Genomic DNA, 22,762 nt, shown 5'->3' with positions numbered 1-22,762 from the left:
GGAGGGAAACTTCACCTACTGCAGGAGCACTGCTTCAACTGAATCACATCTGTCACTGCAGGAGGATGCAGCCACCATTTAATGGGACTGCTACCAACACCCTGCCTGACAGGGTGTCAGGTTGTACTCTGACTTGTCAGGGTTTGGAGTTTGTTTCTTTGTAGTGCTGTATTTCTATTTCAATTTCCCTAGAAAAGAACTCTTATTCCTAATTCCCATATTTTTGCCTGAAAGCCCCTTGATTTCAAAATTATAATAATTTGGAGGGAGGGGATTTGCATTCTCCATTTCAAAGAGAAGCTCCTGCATTTCTCAGCAGACACCTGTCCTCCAAATTAAAACAGCAACTTTTTGTTCTTTGTCCATATATAGGCCGCACCTGATTATAAGCTGCACTTTGGGTTCAGACCAAAATTTTAGTCAAAGTGGTGCGGCTTATAATCGTGAAATTACTGTAGGTTTCTATCTAAAGTAATGATTATAGAAAAATCATAAATTACGATGTGGATTCTAAATACTCTAATTTCTGAAGATTTCAAAGAATGTTTGACTGTTATGTATGGTATTGCTCGGATATTTTCAGCAGTCAAAATTGCTGAGATGGCCCTCCAAACTCTGTATAATGAGAGACATTGCAGCAAAAAAAAAAAGGAGTTTCATCAGTGTTGCTTTATTTGCTTTGTTTTGGGTTGTGTTTTTTGGGGGTTTGGTTTGGGGTTTTTTTGCACCTTCTAATACTGAGGTCTCTGCTAGAGGTGACAAGATGCCGCTATGAAAAATCTTGTGCTCCTGAAGTTCAGCTGATACTGTAGCACACAAGCAGATATTGAGAGCATGAATAAGATGAAAACATATGGCAAACTGAAAAAAAAAAAGGTGAGGGCATAAACTGACCTTGAAAAAAAAAAAGAAGATGGCACTAGCTTGATATTTACAGTATTTCTTCTAATACACCAGTGATCAAGGAGCAACAAGCGAGCTAAATTACCTAATTGTCTGAAAATTGAGTCATAATTCTATGAAATTTGGTACACTTCATAGAAAAAAAAATCTATAATGATAACGAAAATGTAAGAAACTTATTTCTGTTTACCAGTAAGCTAAATTTAATATTTTTATTTTAACAATTGGAGATGTGTGAAAGAGAAAAAAGAACCTTTAAAAATTAATGGATATCAGGTAAGATAAGGTTTCTTTATTCCTTAAAAAGGCCATATAGTTGATTTTGTTCTGTAGAAAAACTTCAGTGAACACAGACCTTGGAAGATAAAGACAGGTTAGTTTTTTCCACTGACCACATACTGGGAAAAGGCGATCTGCTGTGTCATAATATTATTATCCACACTCTAACATATCTCTGAGTTTACACATTTATGCCAATGTAATGTGTGATTCTCATGGTTTACAGCATCTTTACTGGATATCTTGCTTTAAGAGCGCACTCCCCCATAATTTACAATTGCAAGTAAAATAATGGCATGCAGGCAGAGCTCTGCTGCATTAAGTGACTAGTCTCTGGAATTAATTTTGGTGTTTTTACAATAACCATAACGAACAGGAAAGGGATTTTCCTGCAAATTTTGAAAAAAAATCCACTAACATATTCAAACTTAAGTTCCTGAATGAAGACTAAGTTGTGAGCCAATCTGATACCAAATTCAGTCTCTGGCAGGCTTTAAAGTCTCTGTAGATGGGACTTTATGCCTGAAGTCTTTCTTCTTTCAACATCTTTCTCTGGCATTAGGCCTCAGATCAGGCCTACTTTCCCATAATGTACTATGTGATGCACTAATCAGCAAATGATCTGAGACTGAAAAAGCTCAATCTGCTTTCCCTGCAACAGGGTCGAGCCGTGAATCTGGGATAGTAAGAATTATGGCAATTTGAAGCCTTTGATCCAAATGTCTTCAAGGCCTTAATATGAGTTGTATTAATAGAGGCTCAGACCAAAAGTCTCTGATATCTTAGTTTCAACAAACCAAAGAATACATACGTTTTCTAGCACAGAATTGATGTATAATTTGTGGAAGCTGCACATTTATATAATAGCTACAGAAATCATTCCAGGTTCCACTCTGTATTCTCTAAGGTACTAATCATCACCATGTGACTGATACTAACCCAAATTAGGCATTTAGTGTGAGGGATTTTCCCATCACACATATCACCAAGTGTAAGAGAAATAAACCCCAGTTTTAGAGTTCTAAGTAGAGAAGACAATGGGTAGTCTCTGAGACAGAACATTTTTTTCACAGCAGTGTTCCAGGAACTGTATCTTATTTCGAAACAATTCAGAGCCTCCTAAGAATCAAGTAATACATAATGTGAACATGACTATTTTTTCACTTGTTTTCCTAATGCTCTAACAGTATAGTACAGCATAATGCCATTTTTTTCCTAATAAAAGAAATTCTTTCATTATTCTGCATAATGAAAGACTAGAAAATATTTACTAGTATCATTTCAGACAAAATGTATTGGAGAAAGTATACAGAAATACATAAAGGGGCCAGAAATGCCTCCATATTCCATGAGTTGAATTTTGACTCCTTAACAGAGATATAGATTAGAACTTGACTGTTGTAGTGCTTCTAATTTGGCCATAATGTGCCATGAATTTTAGAATTTCATTCTTCAATCATGTATTTTTAATTTAATTAACACATTTGATTAAGGTTATTCCTGAACATAATAGAGAAAGGGGAGAAAAAGGAATGCAATACAAATAAGTAATATGAATAATAACAGTATTACAAAATAGATACCTGTTTGATGACTAACAAAAAGCAGTGTTTTCTTACTAAAACATGCCAAACACCTATTTGAAACTAGGCTGCAAAACCAGTTTGAGGTATTCTACCACCACATAGGATCACTGTGATTCTTTGGCTTAACTCCATAGAAACATAGAATAGCTTAGATTGAAAGAGACATAAAGACATCTAGTTCCAATCACCTGCCACAGGAAGGGATGCCACCTCCTTTAGATAAAGTTGTTCAGAGTCACACCCAGCCCAGCCTTTAACTAGACCCCGGGGACTGGGCATCCACAAATTCACTGTTCCAATGTCTCACTACCCTCTGAATAAAGCATTTCATCCTAACATCTGACATAAATCTCTTGTGTCTCATTTTAAACTGTTCCCCCTTGTCCTGTTGCTATATCTCTTTGTAAAAAGTCATTCTCCCTCTTTTTTAAAAGCCCTCTTTGGATACTGGATGGTTCATGGACTGTTAGGATATCAAAAGGCAGAGTTTGAGCTTTACTATCACTATTAGAGAGTAACATATGAAAATATTGATTATCCCTGGAAAATCCTGGAAACTCTTGGATTCTGTGAAGAATATACTTTCTCTTTTTTTAAGCACCAAAGCACAACATTGCATCTTCACAGAAATGCATCAGAATTAATGCATTGGCATAATGCTGGAAATCAGAACATAGGAAGGCTGCAGAACGCAAATCGCATAGTTTCATCTGTCTGTGAGCATATGCAGAACAGCTGGTAAAGGCTAGTGGGAACACAGAGATCATCTCCTCTGCTGGCTCAGGAAATCAAATTAGGAAATCTGGATTAGCTTCCTCCTGGATTTGATCGAAATCCAGAAATGAACCATTAAGCTTACTTTCACTCTTCATCACTAGCTGTAGGCTAATCACATTGGTCTGTCTGCTTCTGTAGAGCAATGAGGATCAAGTGACAAGACCTTATCAAGACATGTAACACACACTGACAGAATCAGGCTTTATACATAACATAGCATTAGGTGACATTTCTTTTTAAAAAATATGGTGAGTATCAACCTCTATTTTGAGGAGTAATTTAAGGCTTAAAACAATGACTAAAGATGTAGACAATAAATTATCAATTTATACTCAGGGTGTCGTATAGTTAAGCAAGATTAATCTGGTTGTCATGACTTTTGTAAAATTTGGGTACTTCTCAGGAAATGGAATATTTTGCAGTCTTGTTTATCAGTAAATCTTGAGGTCAGCAGTACTAGAACTTGATCTAGAAGCTATTCTTAAATGAGCAGGCAATCATTGTTTGACAAAGGGTAGCAGTAGGTGGTGGATTTTGATTTTACATGCAGAATGTTTCCTCAAGTCCCTCAAAAAGAGTACTTGACAGCATGTTAAACTCTAAATTTCATTCATTTCTTAAGAAAAAGAGAAGAGGCATTTTTTGGCTGGAGTGCAACTCTAGTCTGGGCAGTAAATATCTTGGTCTAAATATGAGAATCTATATCAGTATCAAGTTAACTTGGGTTTAAAGGTAGCTCATATATTTTCATGTCTTTTCATATCTGTTCATATTTTTTTTGTTGCCCAGAGATCCTGGACAACAGTTGTAGTTTAACTCCAGCGAGCACTCAAGCCCCACAGAGCAGCCACTCACTCATTCCCCTACCAGCAGGATCATGGAGAGAATTGGAAGGGTAAAAGCAAGAAAACTTGTGGGTTGAGAAAAGAGATTATATTAGGGAAAGCAAAACTCAAACAAGCAAACAAGGAATTAAATCACTCTTTCCCATGGGCAATGGGTTCAGCACACCATCACTGCAAATGTCACCTTCTTTCTCCTTCTTCTATGTGATACACCGAGCATGGTGTCATATGACCTGGAATATCCCTTTGGCCAGTTTGGGTCCCCTGTCCTGGCTGTGCCTCCTCCCTCCCCCCATGCATCCCCTAATTTCTCACCATCATGGCAGTACAAAAACCAGAACAGGGTTTGACTCTGTTTAAGCTCTGCTCAGCAGTAACTGAAACATCTCTGGGTAATCAACCCTGTGTTCAGCACAAATCCACAATACAGCCCCATAAAGTCACTGAGAAGAAAATATCTCAGCTGAAACCTGCACAGCAGCTAATACCCCAATGTCATGACCCCTACTTCAAATCATATTTTGATACCTAATAGCTGTTTAGTTTTTAAAATATTGAATAACAATGATGTCAACAGCATCTTTCTCAAAGGGCATGGAGCACACTCACAAGTGTGCAAATGTAATCCTTCAGCACTAAAAGCAGTATCATTTAGATTTTAGTTTTTATTGAAATAACCAATTGGTTTGAAAGCATTTTTAATGAACCTGTGTAAATCATTAATAAAATGTTAAGAAATTACGCCAAATATTATCAGCTGCATTATTATTCTTGAAACCAATACTAGGATAAATAATTCTTCAGGTCATCCCACTTGCCTTTTACATAGAATTAACTTGGTCCTTGGAAAAGTGTTTAAAAACTATATCTGAAACCTATTAGTCTACATCTGATCATTTTCAGAAGTCTAAATTTAGTAGTCAGTATTTATATCCTTCTGGTTAACATGAATATGAAGCATGTACTATCAACATAAACAATATATTTTCAAAGGTTTTCCTTCCAATGCAGGTTTAAATAACAGAACACTTCAACCCATGCCTGATTATTAGTGCCCATATTTCATTTTTCATGATTATTAGTTCAATAGGTGTTCATTAAGAGAAGACAAGAGGTACAGTTTAAATAAATACACACTTTGGACAGCAATAATTTTTCTCACAGCCAGTAGATGAAAAGGCATATGGAAGAGAAAACAGGAGCTAATATATGGAAGTGTGCTAAAAAAAAAAATAAAATAAAAAACCTTTCTTAATTACCCCTATTTTATTTTAAAGTGGAAGACAGAACACTACTCCTTTATTCTGCTTAGCCATGTAAGGAATTATAGATGACAAAAAAGATTTCTTCTTTATTTGAGGGTAAACAGCGCCCTCGTCTGGGAATTTCTATGAAGTGCCTACCAATTAAGATGCTGGACCCTGCATGAGGCGCTGTTTAGTCCTCCGTGCACATATCACCTAGAAAAGGTGTCCACTAATTCTTTTAAATCTGGTGTGTCATTAACTAGAGAAAGTATAGAAAAAGGCTTTTTTCTGCTTACTCTCCTTGATAATTTTTGTGACCCAAGGACCTAATTTTCTTTGTTACAGAGCTAATGAAAAACTGCAAAAGCAAGGCAAAATGAACATATGTTTTCTGGATTCTTCAGTTATTAGTGGCACATTATTAGCATAAGGCAAAATCCTATCCCATTTGTTTTAAATTATTAAATAGTCTAAGACAAAATTAAAAGGCACTATCTACCTATCAGACAGTTACATGTATTATGTTAAATGTCTGGCCAATTTTCATGAATTATTAATAAACACAGCAGTTTAGGAAAAAAAAAGTTCATTAATGTCCAAAGGATTAATAATTACAGTCTCCCCCTCTCTGTGAAGTAAGAATTCTGAAATTGTACCTACTGACACCAGGCACATTTTTCAAATCATATGTGCGTATTTCTAGCAGAGTGCTCATCAAATATATACTACTCCTTAAACTTACCAGCAAGTGTCACAGACAGTAATACACTATTACAGATATTGTTGCCAACCAAATGATCACAGGTTTATGTAATGGTACCACATTATGGGAAACCACTTGAGACTATGTTAATAGGAAATGCTCCTAAAATGAAAAGGGGTGCAGACTTTATCTAGACTGTTAGTACAGACAATTATAATTTATGGGAGAAATGTTGTCTAGCTTGTAGAATTCTGAAATTTATGAAAAATGTTGTTGTGAAGAGTTCTCAAGTATATCTTGTCATTTCTGTACAAAACTCTGTAGAATCTGTCATGTATACAAGAAATGCAATTATGTCTAACTCGTACTTATGTGTAAGTACACAAATGTTCATATTTATACACAGAAACACAAAAAGTCTCTTGTATATTTGTATATACATAAAAATTATCAGTCACGGAAAAAGCTTTATTTAGAAAGTTGATGTATGTGAATACATAGCTTGTGCATGCAGACGATTTACTGAACTCATATACATACTGGATGAATCTTTTGAAGAAAGAAATTTCGGGTCTATGTACCATAAGTGCTTATGTTACTTTGCTTCATTCTCTTAATGGACGGTAATGAATTTTGTAGCAAAACCATGAATTATATTAAAGATGCTTTGTATCTCTTTTTTCTCATTACTTAATTTATAAGAAATATAATGAAGAACATGGGAAAAGCTTGACATTTTCACAACTACTTCTCTTGTGATAATATATGTGGAGAGCTAGGATAATGCAGGAGGGAATCCTCCCCCATAACTTGCAGCTGTACTGATTACTGAGGAGTGTATACATCTGTGCTCAGCCAATCGGTCTACAGGGTGTAAAGGAGAAGGCCAGCTTTCCATCAGCTACAGGCACTTGTAGTTGGAGATGCAGACAGGTCAGAAGGCTGCTGGCTGTGCTGTGAGGGGGTCAAGGGACATGTAGTCACATAAGGGACAGATAAGGTGAGAAGATGCTGTGTGAGGGAGTTAGAGTTAGGCAACTGGGAAAGAGACAGCTTGGGGTTAGCCAGCCATGCAGAGTGAAAGGAGTCAGAGCTATTTGATACTGCTCATATGAAAAGGAATCAGTACAAGTTGCCAATAACAGAACAGAGTCAGAACTAGCAGAGTGTCCTGTAAGAAAAGGAGACAGAGTTGTATGAGAAAAAGGTCTGTAGGAGAAAACGTGTAGAGTTTGTGAATGAAGACTGGTAAAATATGCCAGTGCTGATGGTTTTGCCAGCCCTATCCGTCTCAACTTAGTTGACACATATATATTATTGTTTCTAAGAATTAGGGGCAATGTTTACTTCAAATCAGAGGTTTGGGCAGGGTTCTTTTCTGTTATTATCTCATACTTAGAGAAAGGCCAGTATTTCCAAAGCCAAGTTATTGTGGTTTATCTGTGTACATGGATTAGACCAGACAAACCACAGAATGGTTGAAGTTCAACAGGCTATCTGAAGGTTATTTAATCCAAACACCCTGTTTAAACAGACTCTCTAGGATAGCGTCCCAATGGATTTTTAATATTTCCTCAGCCTCCCTGGGCAATCTGTGCCCATGCTCCTTCACCCTCACAGTAAAGAAGTGTGTCCTGATGTTCAAAGGGAACATCCTGTGTTTCAATGTGTGCCCCATTGCCTCTGGAGATGTCACAGGGCACCATTAGGAGCTGTTGTCTTTACAACCTCTTCGGGTATTTCTACAGATTGATGAGATAAATTACCCCTGAACTTTCTCTTCTCTGGAATGAATGTCTCTCTCACAGGAAAGATGCCTCAATCCCTTAATCATCTTTGTGGCCCTTTGCTGGATTCTCTCCATTCTGTCCGTGTTTCTCTTGTATTGTGGAGCTCAGAACTGACCACAAGACTCCACTAGTACTGAGTGGAGGGGAAGAATAGCTTTTCTTGACCTACTGTCAACAATTCTCCTAATACAGCCCAAGGCACTATCAATACTTTTTGTTCCAAAGTCACATTTCTGGCTCATGTTCATATTGGTATCCACAAGAACTCACCGCTTATTTTCTGCAAAGCTGCTTATGAGGAGGCCAAAAAACCAGAATACTCATGCATGAGTTCTTCCTCCCTAATACAATGGTTTTTACACCCCACCATCAACCCTGAAATGAGAATGGTCTCATCACTTCTGCCTTGCCATTTCCACAGGAGAAATAGCAACACCATTACAGAAGGTAGTGAAAAGAGCCCCTGGTGTTCAGCCTGTGTCGAAACTTAAATCTACTTTATTTAAACCTGTGAGGAAAAATACTTTTCCTTAGTTTTACTTGAAACAGCATTGAACCCATGAACATGCGACATGAATTAACATCATTTTTGTGATGTGATTTATGACAATGCAGTAAGTGCAAGACATGTTCTTTCCAATGTGATTCAATGCTTTATAAGTAAAAAAAAAAATAAAATTTGAGTGTTATTTGCATTCACAATAAACAAGCAGCAGTGACTCATCCCCAGGAGCTTAAATAGTTTGCTTATTATGGATCAAGGCGCTATTTTGAGGTTTGATTGTGTATTCGCTCCTGATGTGAACTTTATTCCAGTTTAACAGGTGGTGTTTAAGCAGTCTTTGTGCGACCCCTGGTGGAGAAACTTCTCAGCAAAGCAACATTTGCTTGAATTTAGCAATTAGCAATAATAATACCTACCTGTGTTCAGCTGACCCACTTTTTTTCCCCGTCTCTCTTAGCCCTTGTAAATAGTAATGGTCAGATATACACCCATACGAATTTTTTTCTGTAAGCAGAGAAAATTGGCATAACTGGGTTGGCATGTCTGTGCACCATATGGGAATTAAATTGTGCTTAAAGAAGTCTGGTGGAAATTCCTTTGAAAGTTGTAAAATTAGAGGAAACAATAAAATGTACAACAGAACCCAAATTACCAGTACTGATTTTTCCAACTTAAATTTCACTTGCAGAAAATGGAAACTTTTAGGATTTCTGTTTTCAGGTTGGTGGAAAGGACTTGACCAGCATGATCAGGAGTGTAAGTCCAGCACAGTAAAGCATTTCAGTATTACAAAGAAGCAAAATTCAAAACTGTATTTGATGCGAGGGTGGTGGGGTGCAGGTACAGGTTACCCAGAGATACTGTGGATGCCCCAAACAGGTTTAATGGGACATTGATCAGCCTGGTCTAGAAGAAAGTGTTCTTAACTATGGCAAGGAAATAAGAACTGGATGTTCTTTAAGGTCCCAATGCAAACCATAATTCTATGATTCTGTGTATATATTAATACTTTTTCTTTTTCAAAATAATTAAGACAGATATTCAGAAGGATTTTTGTAGTACATGATAGATCAATAAAGAGAGATGAGGTAGAAATTTTAGGCTTAATTTCAAAACATTGATCAGTAATTTTTGGGAAGATACTTTATAAGATCAGAGTTCTTTAATTGTTCAGTTTATTAAAAACAGATTGTCTTGTTCCCTCCATAAACACTATGAGCAGTGGGACAGTGAAATTGGCAAGTTTGGTATTCTTTTTTCTTTATCGATCTTGACATAAAACTTTGGCTTTTCTTTTTTTTGGGTTTTTTTTTGTTTGTTTTTGTTTTTGTTTTTTTTTGAGCCTAATTAGCCTTTCCCCCTTACCTTGCTCTCTTTTCCCCAAGAAAACAGTAAAAGAACCTTACAGTATATCCCAGTTCATCAGTACTTGAAGCACTTATTAAACCTTGGGAAAACAAAGTCAAGTCATTCTTTTTCTTCCATGTAGAATAAAGTCATGAACCCATATGTTCCACTTCTTCACAAATACTCAGTGGATTGACTGTACTAGGAATGTATGTGGAGCCAGGAAAAAATATGAAGAGCTGTTACATGACTGCTAGAATGCATCCTGAAATAGTTTGGCCAGTGCCAGGTGGTGCTTGCTAACACGGTGTTGAAACATGAATCCCAGGATGTTACATGACAGAAAGTATTCTTAAAAGAAATAGAGAGGAGGCTGCCCTATTTTTTGAGAGAAAAAAATGTTTTTAGGTAGGAGCATGCAAGAGGTACTGTGCTGTTAATCCTCACAGCCAGACCTGTTTTTATAGGAACAGATACGCATTTTTTGATATTTTGAATGTTCTTGATTAAGTCTCCTTTTAGATGTTATTCTTTGGATCTGGACATGAATTATCCATTAAACCATGGACTCCCAATTATTATTTCCAACACATAACAAATATTAGAATATAACAGGGACATAGCTTCAACTGAATTAATTCAGTACATTTAAAGAAATACTGTGATAACCCGTGTATAATGTTCCAGTAGATTATTGTCATAATAAGTGTCTTCCGCATTCCTGGCATCCAATCTGATTAGTCAAGCAGATGAAAGGGCACTTTGTTCACTCCAAGAATAGGCTTAAATCTATTTCTGAATTGCTTGACTTAGTTTTGGCATTTTGTGCTGGCTGGTTTTTACAGTTCTCCATCACAGCACAGGTTTAGTCTTCTCAGGCTGTAAATGTTTGACTCAACTAGCTTACCATAACTTTCTGAAGTTGAAAAGCTTATAGTTCTTCTGTTAGTCCTAGGGTGGTTTTCAAATACTGACAATGGAGTGACAGCACCAGTGAAGAAAGGAATTTTTCATTGATGCAGACAGTCTCTAGGAAAATGAAGCAGACTATTTTCACAGGCTTAAGAATTGGTCTGGCTAACAAAGGGTTAAACGAAAGACTGATGAAAATGTATGCAATTTAACATTACTTTTTCATTTCATTCTTCTTTGATAGTTTAAAAATACCACTCTTTTTGCATTCTTTCTGATCTAAGTAGGCATAGATAAATGGAGGAGAAACCACAATGGTTCTTAAATTTATGAAACGGGGACTTCTTTCAGACACCACAGATTGCAGATAGGCTTTTGTTGGCAAGCAAGCATCTACTTTTAAACTCTCTGCTTTGTTACAGAATGTTTTTTTCCCTGAGGTGATTTGAAAGGACAAATAATATGCCACAAAAAAGCTGAATACAGATCTGAGTGCTCTACTACAATAACTAAATGCAATTTTAGTCAGAGCCACCCCTAGAGCTTTTAAGGCCGATAGTTTTCCAATTGCCATGATACAACAAAGTATGACTTTTACTGTTAATTATTTTTAAAAAACTTTGCCATTATCTGCATATCTGGTGTCTGAGTGTTTGATAATGGTGAATAGCTGCATTTCTGTCTTGCTTTTTTTTTTTTTAGCTTGGATCTGGATTGTCATAAATGAACACTTTAAGTACCTGTCTTTTACATTTTCCCATGTTTCTTAATACTCTTTTTTTTTTCAGACTCCAATGTTTTGTGCAGTAAATGGGAAGATACTATTGAATAGTGTTTCAAAGTACTGAAAGGTGGTTGTTTACACTCTACATGCACATTAATGGGTAGGATAAAGAAAGGACTTCACAGCAGTTATTTGTCATTTGCAGTAAAGCCCAACCTTTTCTAACACAGTAAGTGCCATTATCTGTAGGACAAAACTTGATTTTTCTTAATGCAAGGTTGACATTGTTAGTTTTATAAGGAAAACAAAATGAAAGAAAATCAGAATGATGTTATTGGAGAAGCATGGGGGGGAATATTGCATTTTCTTTCAGAAATATGAAAACTGAGGAGATCTCTGTGTCATCGCATTGTGACTAGCCATATGCAGTTAAACAGCTTCCTTCTACTTCTTTATAACAGATTAAGTTTAAAAATTTTGTGTGTACACAATTTCATACAGCACACATACACACTCAAAATACATTCCCTTCATCCCCCATTTTAATTCTATAATTAGAGGCTATTCCAATGCCTTTGGATATAATATACCTTCAGTGTAGATCTGCATCACCTTTTGAAAGCCAAAGCTGCCCATGCTCTGAGCTAAAAGGAAGTTAATGTCACTACATTCGTGTGGTACTCACTTGAGCCATCAATCAGAAGGATTTATTAGTTAGGACTTAGTGCTGTGCTATTGCTAAAAGCTTAGTAAGATTTATAATAGGCAGAAATCACTTGCAGCTTTCTCCAAAATGTTATGGAGACTCACCCCTTCATTTTTATACTACTGCTAAATTTCATTCAGTTGTATTGCCTTTTGAATCATACATTCATAGTTATATTTATTCATGTAATCAGAATCTCAGCTGACCTTCTGAATCATGTTGAAATTGCATTTAAATTGCCATGATCTCTTAATTCTAGGTTTTCCTTTCAGAGAAGCTGTGTAACGCAAAATTATAAGAAGCTGGTTTGCACCTTGTCTCACCCTGAGATGAAGCTGGGGTTCAGGTTGGGACAAATACTATATTTAGCAACTCACAAACACTCAGAGGTTTATTACTATAAACATAGACAGAGTGACACTATCTCTTTGATGATTGGATGAATGAGGGGATTTTAATACCTTATACACTGATAAAATTATGAAAATTCTTAAATTATTCTGTTAAGATACCATTGAATCACTTTTTTACTTTCAAATGCTTTGGTGGGTGTGTTAAATTTTGGAAGCATCCCTTATTTCTTTGATTAATATGAAGGATCTATATCCTTACATGCACAAATGCTTGAATCAACAAATATATTTCTGCTTCTACTCCTTATTGACTCTATGTTTAATTATATAAATAATGAAGACAAATTATTTAGTTTCAGGATGTCTAATGAAAACATAATTACAGTAATTTCATGACTATAAGGTGCACTGGCTTATAAGGCGCACTTCTGAGTGTCGGCAAATTTCCGAACTTTTGCCATTATATAAGGCTCACTGACTATAAGGCGCACTTTTTTTTGCAGCAAGGATCCACCGCCAGCTCCCCCTGTGCGGTTGCTGACCGCGGCCCTGCCTTCACCGGGCAGCCGCAGCCCTGCAGCCCCTCCTCCACCCGGCTGCCACAGCACAGCAGCCCTGTGGCCCCACCTCTACCCGGCAGCCGTGGCATCACAGCACTGTGGCTCCGCCTCCACCCAGCAGCTGCGGCCCTGCCAGCTCCCCACCACCGCCTGTGGCTCGCGGCTCTCACTTTCGGGTTGGCAAATTTCCGAACTTTGTCCATATATAAAGCACGCTGGACTAAAAGTTGCACTTCCGGGTTCGGGCCAAAATTTTAGTCAAAAGGATGCACCTTATAGTCATGAAATTACTGTATATTTTTTTAGATGTTATTTAATTAGTAAAATATGATATTTGTTCTGGTTCACACAAATCTTTTCTAAGAAGGCGAGACATGTGGACCTTGTGTTGTGGACAAATGCCAGACCATAATTTCTGTTCTAACTGTTTTATAACAAAAATTAATATTGCTAGCACCAGCAATCCTGACAATATTAATAGTAACAGAACTATTCCCAGCTGCTGCCACATACAAATTTTAAAACTTCAGTGTGTCTCTTTCTTGGATGCAGTTCCTATAGGTCTCTAGCTTTTTTTTTTTTTTTTACAACCTGAATAATTCATGAGTGGCAAGTCTGAGTCCTCAGGAGAGCGCTATGTTTAGAATGCTAAGGGAGTAAGAATTTTCTTCAACAATTTTGTTGTAAGAAAATATGAACAGTTACAATATATTAAATTTACTTCTATTGTGTGCATTTCCTTCTAGCTATTCAATTCTCTTTATCTCTTCCTTTGCCTACAATACAAATAGATAAGAATGTTGTGTGTTCATTTCCTCATCAGGAGATTTATTTTAAAAATAAGCAAGAAAATAAAAAGCAGATGATTATATATTCTGAGGAATGCATGTATGACTGTTGAAACCAAGTTAAAGTATCATTTGAAACAAATAAACTCAAAATTTAGTCATTGTTCTGAGCAGTAGATTGTATTTCCCATTAAAATAAAGCATGAATATGTACACAATTAGTTTTAAATACACAGAAATATTTAAGAAATCATATACCTTATATACTTTGTGCACATCTTCTATTCTACATCAGGTGAAACCGGTGAGATAGAATACATCAGAGTGCATATTTCAGTTCAGAATAGTGTTAAAAAACAACAGCATGAGTAGTATAATGAGATTAGAGTCCTGTAAAATTTGGGGGGCAGCATTTACACATCCTTTTTGTACTTCTCTGAGAGCCATTAATGATTTTCAAACTTTTTATTTCCCCGGTAATACTAAATTATAGAAAAAAAAATAGGTTCAAAAGGAGAAAGTTACTTTAAACTTCAGGAGGTATAATTTTGGTAGAGGATATGGAATACAGACTACAGCATCTCTTGTAAATTATAGGACCGAGAGGTCCCCAAAGTCTGGTGAGTGCTCTAAAAGAGACTTCTGTAGAATCTCATGGATGTCACTTCTCTTTAGGTCTGTACAGATATGAGATTTATGGTATATCTTCCTGAATATAGATTTAAATGAAAAAAACCCACAAAACTTACAACATGCAGAATATCTCTCTGTCATGTCTAAGGGACAAATATCTAGGATAACTATCTTTGACTTTTACAAAAAATGTCATGTTTGGACTGAAAAATGTTCCATCTGAAAAATTTCAGGGAAATGGGAATGTATTTGTTTGAAAAGGTTGAATATGATTGAAGTGATATTTTCTAATGGAATACTCATTGACAAAATATTTGATAAATTCTATTCCAAATGAAATACACAAAATTATTTCTGAGTTATCTATGGATATTCTTCTGTTAATTCAGCTATGATTTAATATTTCTGGTGTTTATACACACATGTGTACTCATATTTTTTGAAGATTCTTTCAGAACTAAGACTTAATAGCATGTATTAGTTGAATGCTGAGTTTCAAATAGCTTGAGTTCACAGGATGCAAAAACGGGTCAAAAGCAATTTCTGAAGTTCAGTGTGAGCCAATTAAAAAAAATAGATAAGGGAAGAGTGAAATTGTCAAATTATAGGCTTCATAATTATTAAGTCAGATAAGTAGTCATTTAGTAGTCAGTTTTTTAATACATGTTCTCAACTAACAAAGTGATAAGACATTTAAAGGACATTTAACTGTAATTCCATATAAAGATTGTATTAAGAGAAAGTTAAACACAGTTCAGTGTCAGAAAACAGGCAGTTGAAGTTACAAGCAGTGAACCATGCTCTTGTTTACAAGTACAAAGTTGCATGTTGTTTCTCAGCGGGAATAAAAGACAATGCCACTTACTCAAGTTACAAGGTAAATCACATCCAGAAATAACTCTACCTTTCAGAAGAAGCAAAAAACAAAAGGCAAATATGCAGTTACAGTTACTGTGTACATTTTTATCCAGTCATAACTATTGCTCTCACTTAGAAACAGCCTTTCTAAAAGCTAATTCCATGAGTTACTTTGTTAGTAAATATTTTAATATAAATGAATTTTTTTTCCCTGGTGTATGTTTTTCAACTGCAGTAACAGTTTTGTTAATGATTTGTTTTTTATACCTAAAAGCCTGTCCAGTGTTTAAAAGAGTCATAAGATGACCAAACACATAATATGTTTTGTTAATAGTCTTTGAAAATGTGGCTCTTGTTCATCATGAATGGCTATAAACAAACGACATCCTCAGAAGAACAGGACAGTGGTATTGATTTTGTGTCCTCTGAAAACTAAGGTGAACAATTTATTTGGACAGCCTTTATGTCACTTTGTCTGCATTATTTCCAATTACACATATTATTTAATGGAACACGATCCTGTAACATCAACAAAGAATTTTGGAAAATACTAAGGAAATTATGATGTATGTGTCAGAATAGTGGCTATAATTGATTTCCAGTTCCCTAAGGCATTACTATTTCAAATAACCCCTGATGTTATCTTACAAGTAGGTCTGTTCTGTCCCATGGGATATATTTCCCATTAAAAAGAGAGTGACTTTAAATATGCATGTCCTTTTTTTTATTTATTTGTATAAGGGAATGAAAAACAATATAGTTCAAACTCGTAATCTTTTAAATGTGTCAGTTAGACTAAAAATACTGATGCATACTGACAGATCTAGAGAAAAAAAGACACAGCAAAAAAGATTTTCTGTATTAAATTGGGTTCTGTTTTGTATAAATTAAATGAGGTCAAACTGTGTAATTTCTTAAAGTTTTCAGTATTACAGTTCTTAAAGAAACGTTCTGAAACTCAGAAATAACCAGAGGTTGGGTTTTTTTCATCTGTTGTCTGGTTTTAGGGGTTTTGTGTTTCCAAGGAGCTTGGAAGTTGTCTTCTTACAAAAACAATAATAGAGATAGTTTTTTTAATCAGCTCAATTTTTGTAACTTTTTTCTTTTTCAGTCAGTATTGTTCAGTTTTACAGCACTGATCATTAGGTTCAATTTATTTTGAACGTTGATACCATATTACCTGTGTTAATTAGTGTTTATGTGATACTTTTCACAAGAACAAAGCTCAAAGAGGAAGGTGATCTCATCTTTCTGATGTGTGGTAAAAGGATGAAAAGAATGACTCCAAGCAGTGCCACAGAAAGTCCAGACTGGATTTTAGGAAAAAAGTTCTTTACTGAGGGCATGGACAAACAATGCAAAATCTCCTGGGGAAGCAAGCACAGTCCCAAACCTGTTGGTGTTCAAGAAGCATTTCAACAATGCTCTTGCATATATATGGTTAAAGTTTTAGATTGCCCTTGTAGGGTCAGCACCTGGCACTGAATACTCTTCTAGGTCCATTCCAACTCAGGATATTTAATGATTCTAAGTGACAATGATTCACTTGCAGATCTCGTGTTAGAGCCATTAAAAAACTCAAACATTTTGAGTATTTTGCTATAGTATCAAAATATCAGTGGAAAATTCTAAACGTTCCTTAATGTCTATTTTCAAAGGTGGTTGCTCAAAGTATCTTTATGACTCATTGCTCATGATAAATGAACAAAGAGAGAAAAATTGCTAAGCTTTTATAAAACCAAAGGATACAATGTCCCAAAACAAACCAACAATTCTGTGAAATTGTTTTGAAAGTCTGAATATGCTGTTTCGTGAAACAAGCTGTCAAGGAATAACATTAAAAAGGACTTCAGGAAATTATCTAATCCTTAAGGGCCCTAACGGTTAGATCAATAAAGCACACTTTAACACTCCTAGAATTTTTTCCTCTACATGACCTTAAAGACCCTAGGCCTCAGATCAAACATCTTCATTTAATCCTGCTTTTTTAAACTTATTAATGCTTTCTAGCATGAATATGCTTTGTTTTAATTTAAACCTATTCCTTTTTTTTTTTTTTTTTGCATTGTCCAGGAGAGATATGGAAAATAAAATGCTCCTTTCTCTTTTGTAGCAGCTCTTTAGTCTTGAAAGTTGCTTTAGTGTTTATCCCAGACTGAATAATAAAGATTCACTCACTCTCTTTTCATTTACACTATATAAAATTTTTTCTAATCCTTTTCTACCCATCTGTATCTGTCCTGAAGTGCAAATTTAGACATAATAATGCAGCTCAGGTCTGCTGAAGTCAGGTGAGGACAGGGCTACCTGATGTCCTCTGTACATCATACATGTAATTTACTTTTTTTTCAACAAAGATAATTTAATTAATTTCAACTGACAGCACAGAGTAGCCAGAATTCTTCTTCTAGAAGCACTTATGCATTCACAATATATTCTGTACTTACACAACAGAAATGCAAAATATTGTCAAGTCATAGTAATACACAGCGCCAACCAACCAATCAACCAACTATCTTCTGAAGCAATTGGATGTTTGCAGTTTTCCTATGATGTTGTGGTTACATGATATATGCTAATAAATTTTTATTTACATTATGAGTAATGAATGAAGAAATCAATTGGTTTAGGTTAGTGTTCTTTCTGGTTTTTCAGTTTTTTTAATCCCTTTTCAGAGCTTAATGTTAGCAATGAAAAATTCTCCTAGACCCTGAAAGTCTGGTAACAAGGATAGCACAGCTCCAATATCGAATTTTTTTTTTTAATTTCTACATGATTATTAGGCAAATATATTTTTTAATTTAATATTTCTATGTATTTTTGAAGATTTTTTTGTTAGTTTGGGGTTTTTGTTGGTTTTTTTGTTTTGTTTTTGTTGTTAGTTTGTTTAGGGTTTTGGTTTGGTTTGGTTTTGGTAGGGTGTTTTGTTGTTCGGAGATGTAGTTTCTTCTAAATAAACTGGCACCACAAGTCAAATAATTTCATCTCTTGGTAACTGTGTCCTGGATTTGGCTGGGATAGAGTGAATTATTTTGCTAGTAACTGTTACAGTTCTGTGTCTCAGATTCAGTGTGAGAATAATGTTGATACCAAACTGATATTTTAGTTTTTGCTGAGTCTTTAGCCTGAGTCAAGAACATCTCATTTTTCATTACTATGTCAGTGAGCAGGTGCACAAGAAGACAGGAGGAAACATGACCAGGGCATGACCCAAACTGGCCAAAGGGATATTCCATACAGTAGAATTTCATGTCCCGTATATAAACTGGGGAAGTTGGCCAAGGACACCTGTCACCACTTGGGGACAAGCAGGGGATGACAACAAAGGTCAGTGGACGGTGAGCAATAGTATTGATCAGCACTTGTTTCTCTTGCATGTTATTTCTTTCTCTTTCTCCCCTTTAGATTACTGCTATTACTGTTGTCGTAATTATCATGAGTTCAATTAGTACCACTATTTTTTTCTATTTATTGTACTGTTCTTTGGGTCTTATCTGAACACATACTATTTTTTTCTTCAATTATCCTTCTGACTAAGGGTGGGGAGTGAGTGACAAGCATGTCACTTAATTGCTTTCATACAATAGTATGAAAGAAAACAGGAATTATTAGTTCTCTGGAGATTATTATTTCTTCCCTGTAGGATGAAGTCCATCTCCATCAGCACCATGCATGGTGACTTTTATATAGAAATTATAGAAATTAAATAAAAAGCATGAGATTCAGTTCCAGATTAAAATATTTCACTTTAAACTCCTATAATACAGTTATTTCTAAGGGAATGATATTTTTGATCCCTTAGTATTCAATTAAGATGAAGTTTCTTGTGAATAATTTGTGTGGTCAAATATAGGTTTCTACTAGAGTGCAATGGGATAAGTGAATGAGAAGAAAAAAGAAAATACATAGAGAAAGATTATTCACTTGCAGAGAAGATAAAAATGACAGAAAAGGAGAAAGTTTAACCATATTGTGTCCTTATTTCTTGTAAGGGATCTCTGAGATCATGTAATTAGAGAGAACTGAGTGCAAGAAGATTAAAAAAATGGGAAAAAGCAAAAGGCATTTTATGTGTGAAATATGAGTGACCTGAACAAGTCTACAAGCCAATTCATGACACTGAAAGGTTTAAAAGATAATTATGCAACTTCCGCTTGATCTTCAAGGATAAATGTCTCAAAAACCACGATAGGTCGATTCTAAAATGTAAAATTACAGACAAATGTAGCAGAACTGGAATTGGGGAGCAAAGGAAATGAGTTGAGTTATCCAGATGCAGAAAGGAAGTACAAGAGAGGTTGTACAGGAGATTAGCTGCTCAGGAGGTATATATAAACAGAATGTTTGCATGAAAAATGGGAATTAGAAAACTAGCTGGATTGTCAGGATTAAAGGTTTATGAAGCCGAGATAACCACAATTTATGGGTCACATTCCTCAAAGCTTGGAATTGTGCTGTTGTTGTTTAATCTCTTTATTGCACATCTGGATGATAGAAAAGGATGAATTATCAACAAGTTTGAAAATAATGCAGAATTGGTGGAAGTGATTCACAGGCTGATGGACAGAGCTGCTATTCAGGAGGATTGACTCAGGCTGGTAAAAGAACAATGTACTTGTGTCCTAGGTGTCACAAGAAAAGCTGAGATATTGAGATTTATTCAGTCTAAGGCAGACAAAACAAGGGGGAGGAGTATCATATTGCTTTCTAGAACTGCTTTATGGAAAGGTATATTAAGGAACTAACCAAGGTCTTTTGCGGGATTCACATTAATTGTTGCGCTGACAGGCACAACATACAAAAAGGGAGGAGTTTGTAATGTACTGTGATATACAGTGTTTGGCCTCTGCTAAAATTTAATTCAAAAAAATTAAAGTTCTCTTTTTCCTTTTCATTAAGGGCAAATGTCTACTTTTTAGTATCCTGCAGTTTATGGATAGTATATAGAAATGAATGTTCCTGCTTAGCGTCCACAGACCATACTGACAACACTGTGAAATCATTGTTGCACGGTTCTACTTGCTTTAATAATAAATTCTGCAGCCATGGAAAAATCCCACTGATACCAGAAGCCTCAAATAAAGTAAACAATCTAAGAAGGACTGAACAAGTGCAATGTATTAGTGATTTAGTGTATTAGTTGACTACTCTGGGTTACACACGTATAGATTGCTCAGATAATACTAATTGCTTCAAATTCTGTAGCTACAAACAAAAAGATACGTGATAATAAGATTGTATTTGCAGCATATATGTGTGTACACATAGTCTCAGAAACATGAATCTACCTATAGATACAATATAAAAACAAATTAATCTTTCGGCATGGTACATAACCTAACTTATATCAATATTTGATATTGTGAATCAGCATGAAATCATCAAAGAAGCATGAAGATAATCAGAAGAAGATATTACTTTCCAAATTAGGCCAGTGTAATATGATTTTCAAGAGACAGATTATATTATTTTTGAATATAAAAAATAAGGGGAGTTCTCAAAATCTGACTTTAGATTAATGAATTTTTTTCTTCTTGGTAAAACCAGCACTTGATAGACAAATATGTGTTTATTCTTAGGTGACGATGTAAGATGAAACCAACAGTAAGTCTTCTATCATCATCTTCATAAACTGTTAAAAACAGGTGGGGTGATACACACCCTGTGGCTGGCCCTGCTCCCTGTACTCTGCAGAGCTAGCCTGGGGTGCTATCATATAGAACAGGATAAGATATATAGAGGCTCTTCCCCAGGGTTTCCTTCAGTTTATTCCTTCATGGCTTCGAGGGGAAAAAAGAGGCTGAGTCACAAGGTTTCGGGGTTTTTCAATGGTCAGGAAAGGGGAGGGGAATCTTGGCTTCTTGCCAATCCCATTGCAGAGGGTCAGTCCATAGGTTTTACAGGGGTTACAGGGTTACAGAGTTACAGGGACATACCATTCTTAAAGCATCAGGGTACAGGATTACAACAGTGGGGCAGTGTTCTTTATCTCTTCCATGAACCATCCCTCACTGCTCCCTCTTGAGGGTTATGTTCTGCTCATGGGTCATGCAGCTTCACTGCATGACTCATAAAATTGCAACATCCCATCGTGAGATGCTCCGCCCAGGGAGAGAAACCAAGCATTCCCTCCTGGATGTAATCTGAGGTTGGACCACCATGGGCAGCCTTACCTACTTGATTCTCAGGGGCAAGAGATGCACAACCACCATTGGAACTTCAGAGGAAGACCAGACCCTTCCACAGGATAAGTGTTTCAATAGAACCACATCTACCACTTCAACAGGACTGCAGCCGCCATTTAATTGGACTGCTACCTCCACCCTGACAAAGAGGGTGTCAGGTTGTATTCTGACTCTGTCAGGTTAAGCCAGTGTTTTCTGCTTTTTTTTAAATTTTCCTATTACATTGTAGCTCTGACTTGGAATCTCTCACTGGTTTGCTTTCAAACTAGTACATATATGTATATGTGTATATACCCAAAAATATTAGTGGAATAATTCACTAATACATAACTAAATAGAGCTCTGATCTGTCTAGGAGTAGATGAAATATAAGAATAATTATATTTGAAGTAGGAATATACAACTTGACTTTTAATCACCTGTCATGCAATTTTAGTCAAAGAATAGATACGTATACCTTAGGTATATAAATTTCCTAGATTAACTAGTGTAAGTTAACACATTTTATTAAATTCAAAGGAATTGTTTTCCCCTTGATAATTTTTAACAATAACACTCAGCTATTTGTCTGCAAGAACTTTAATGTAAATATCATTCCGTTTGCTGAAGTCAAAGGATAATTCACAGACATTGGTAAGAGTAGAATGATATCTTGTACAAAATATCTGTTAATACTTAAGTGGAAATATTCAATACTTGTTCACATTAAAAAGAAAGTAGATTTAGATTGGATATTAGGAGAAATTATTTGCTGTGAGGGTGGAAAGGAACTGAAACATGTCGCCCAGAGAAGTTGTGGATGCCCCATTCCTGGAAGTCTACAAGGCCATGTTGGCTGGCAACCTGGTCTAGTGGAAGATGTCTCCATGGTATTACTTCTTAATACCATGCAACTCTGTGGTTATCTGTAGTTGATAATTTAAATATGGTAGTTCAAGCACTTAAAATTGTGCACAAAAGATGCCTTTAAATGAATTTTCAATGCATTTTCTTACACTAAAATTTCTATTACTTGTGTTTACAGTACAAATACTATTCGTATATTATTAAAAAATCCTCTT

The sequence above is a fragment of the Catharus ustulatus genome, chromosome 2 (assembly GCF_009819885.2).
Source record: "Catharus ustulatus isolate bCatUst1 chromosome 2, bCatUst1.pri.v2, whole genome shotgun sequence".
NCBI classification, from domain to species: domain Eukaryota; kingdom Metazoa; phylum Chordata; class Aves; order Passeriformes; family Turdidae; genus Catharus; species Catharus ustulatus.
This window is presented reverse-complemented; position numbering follows the sequence as displayed.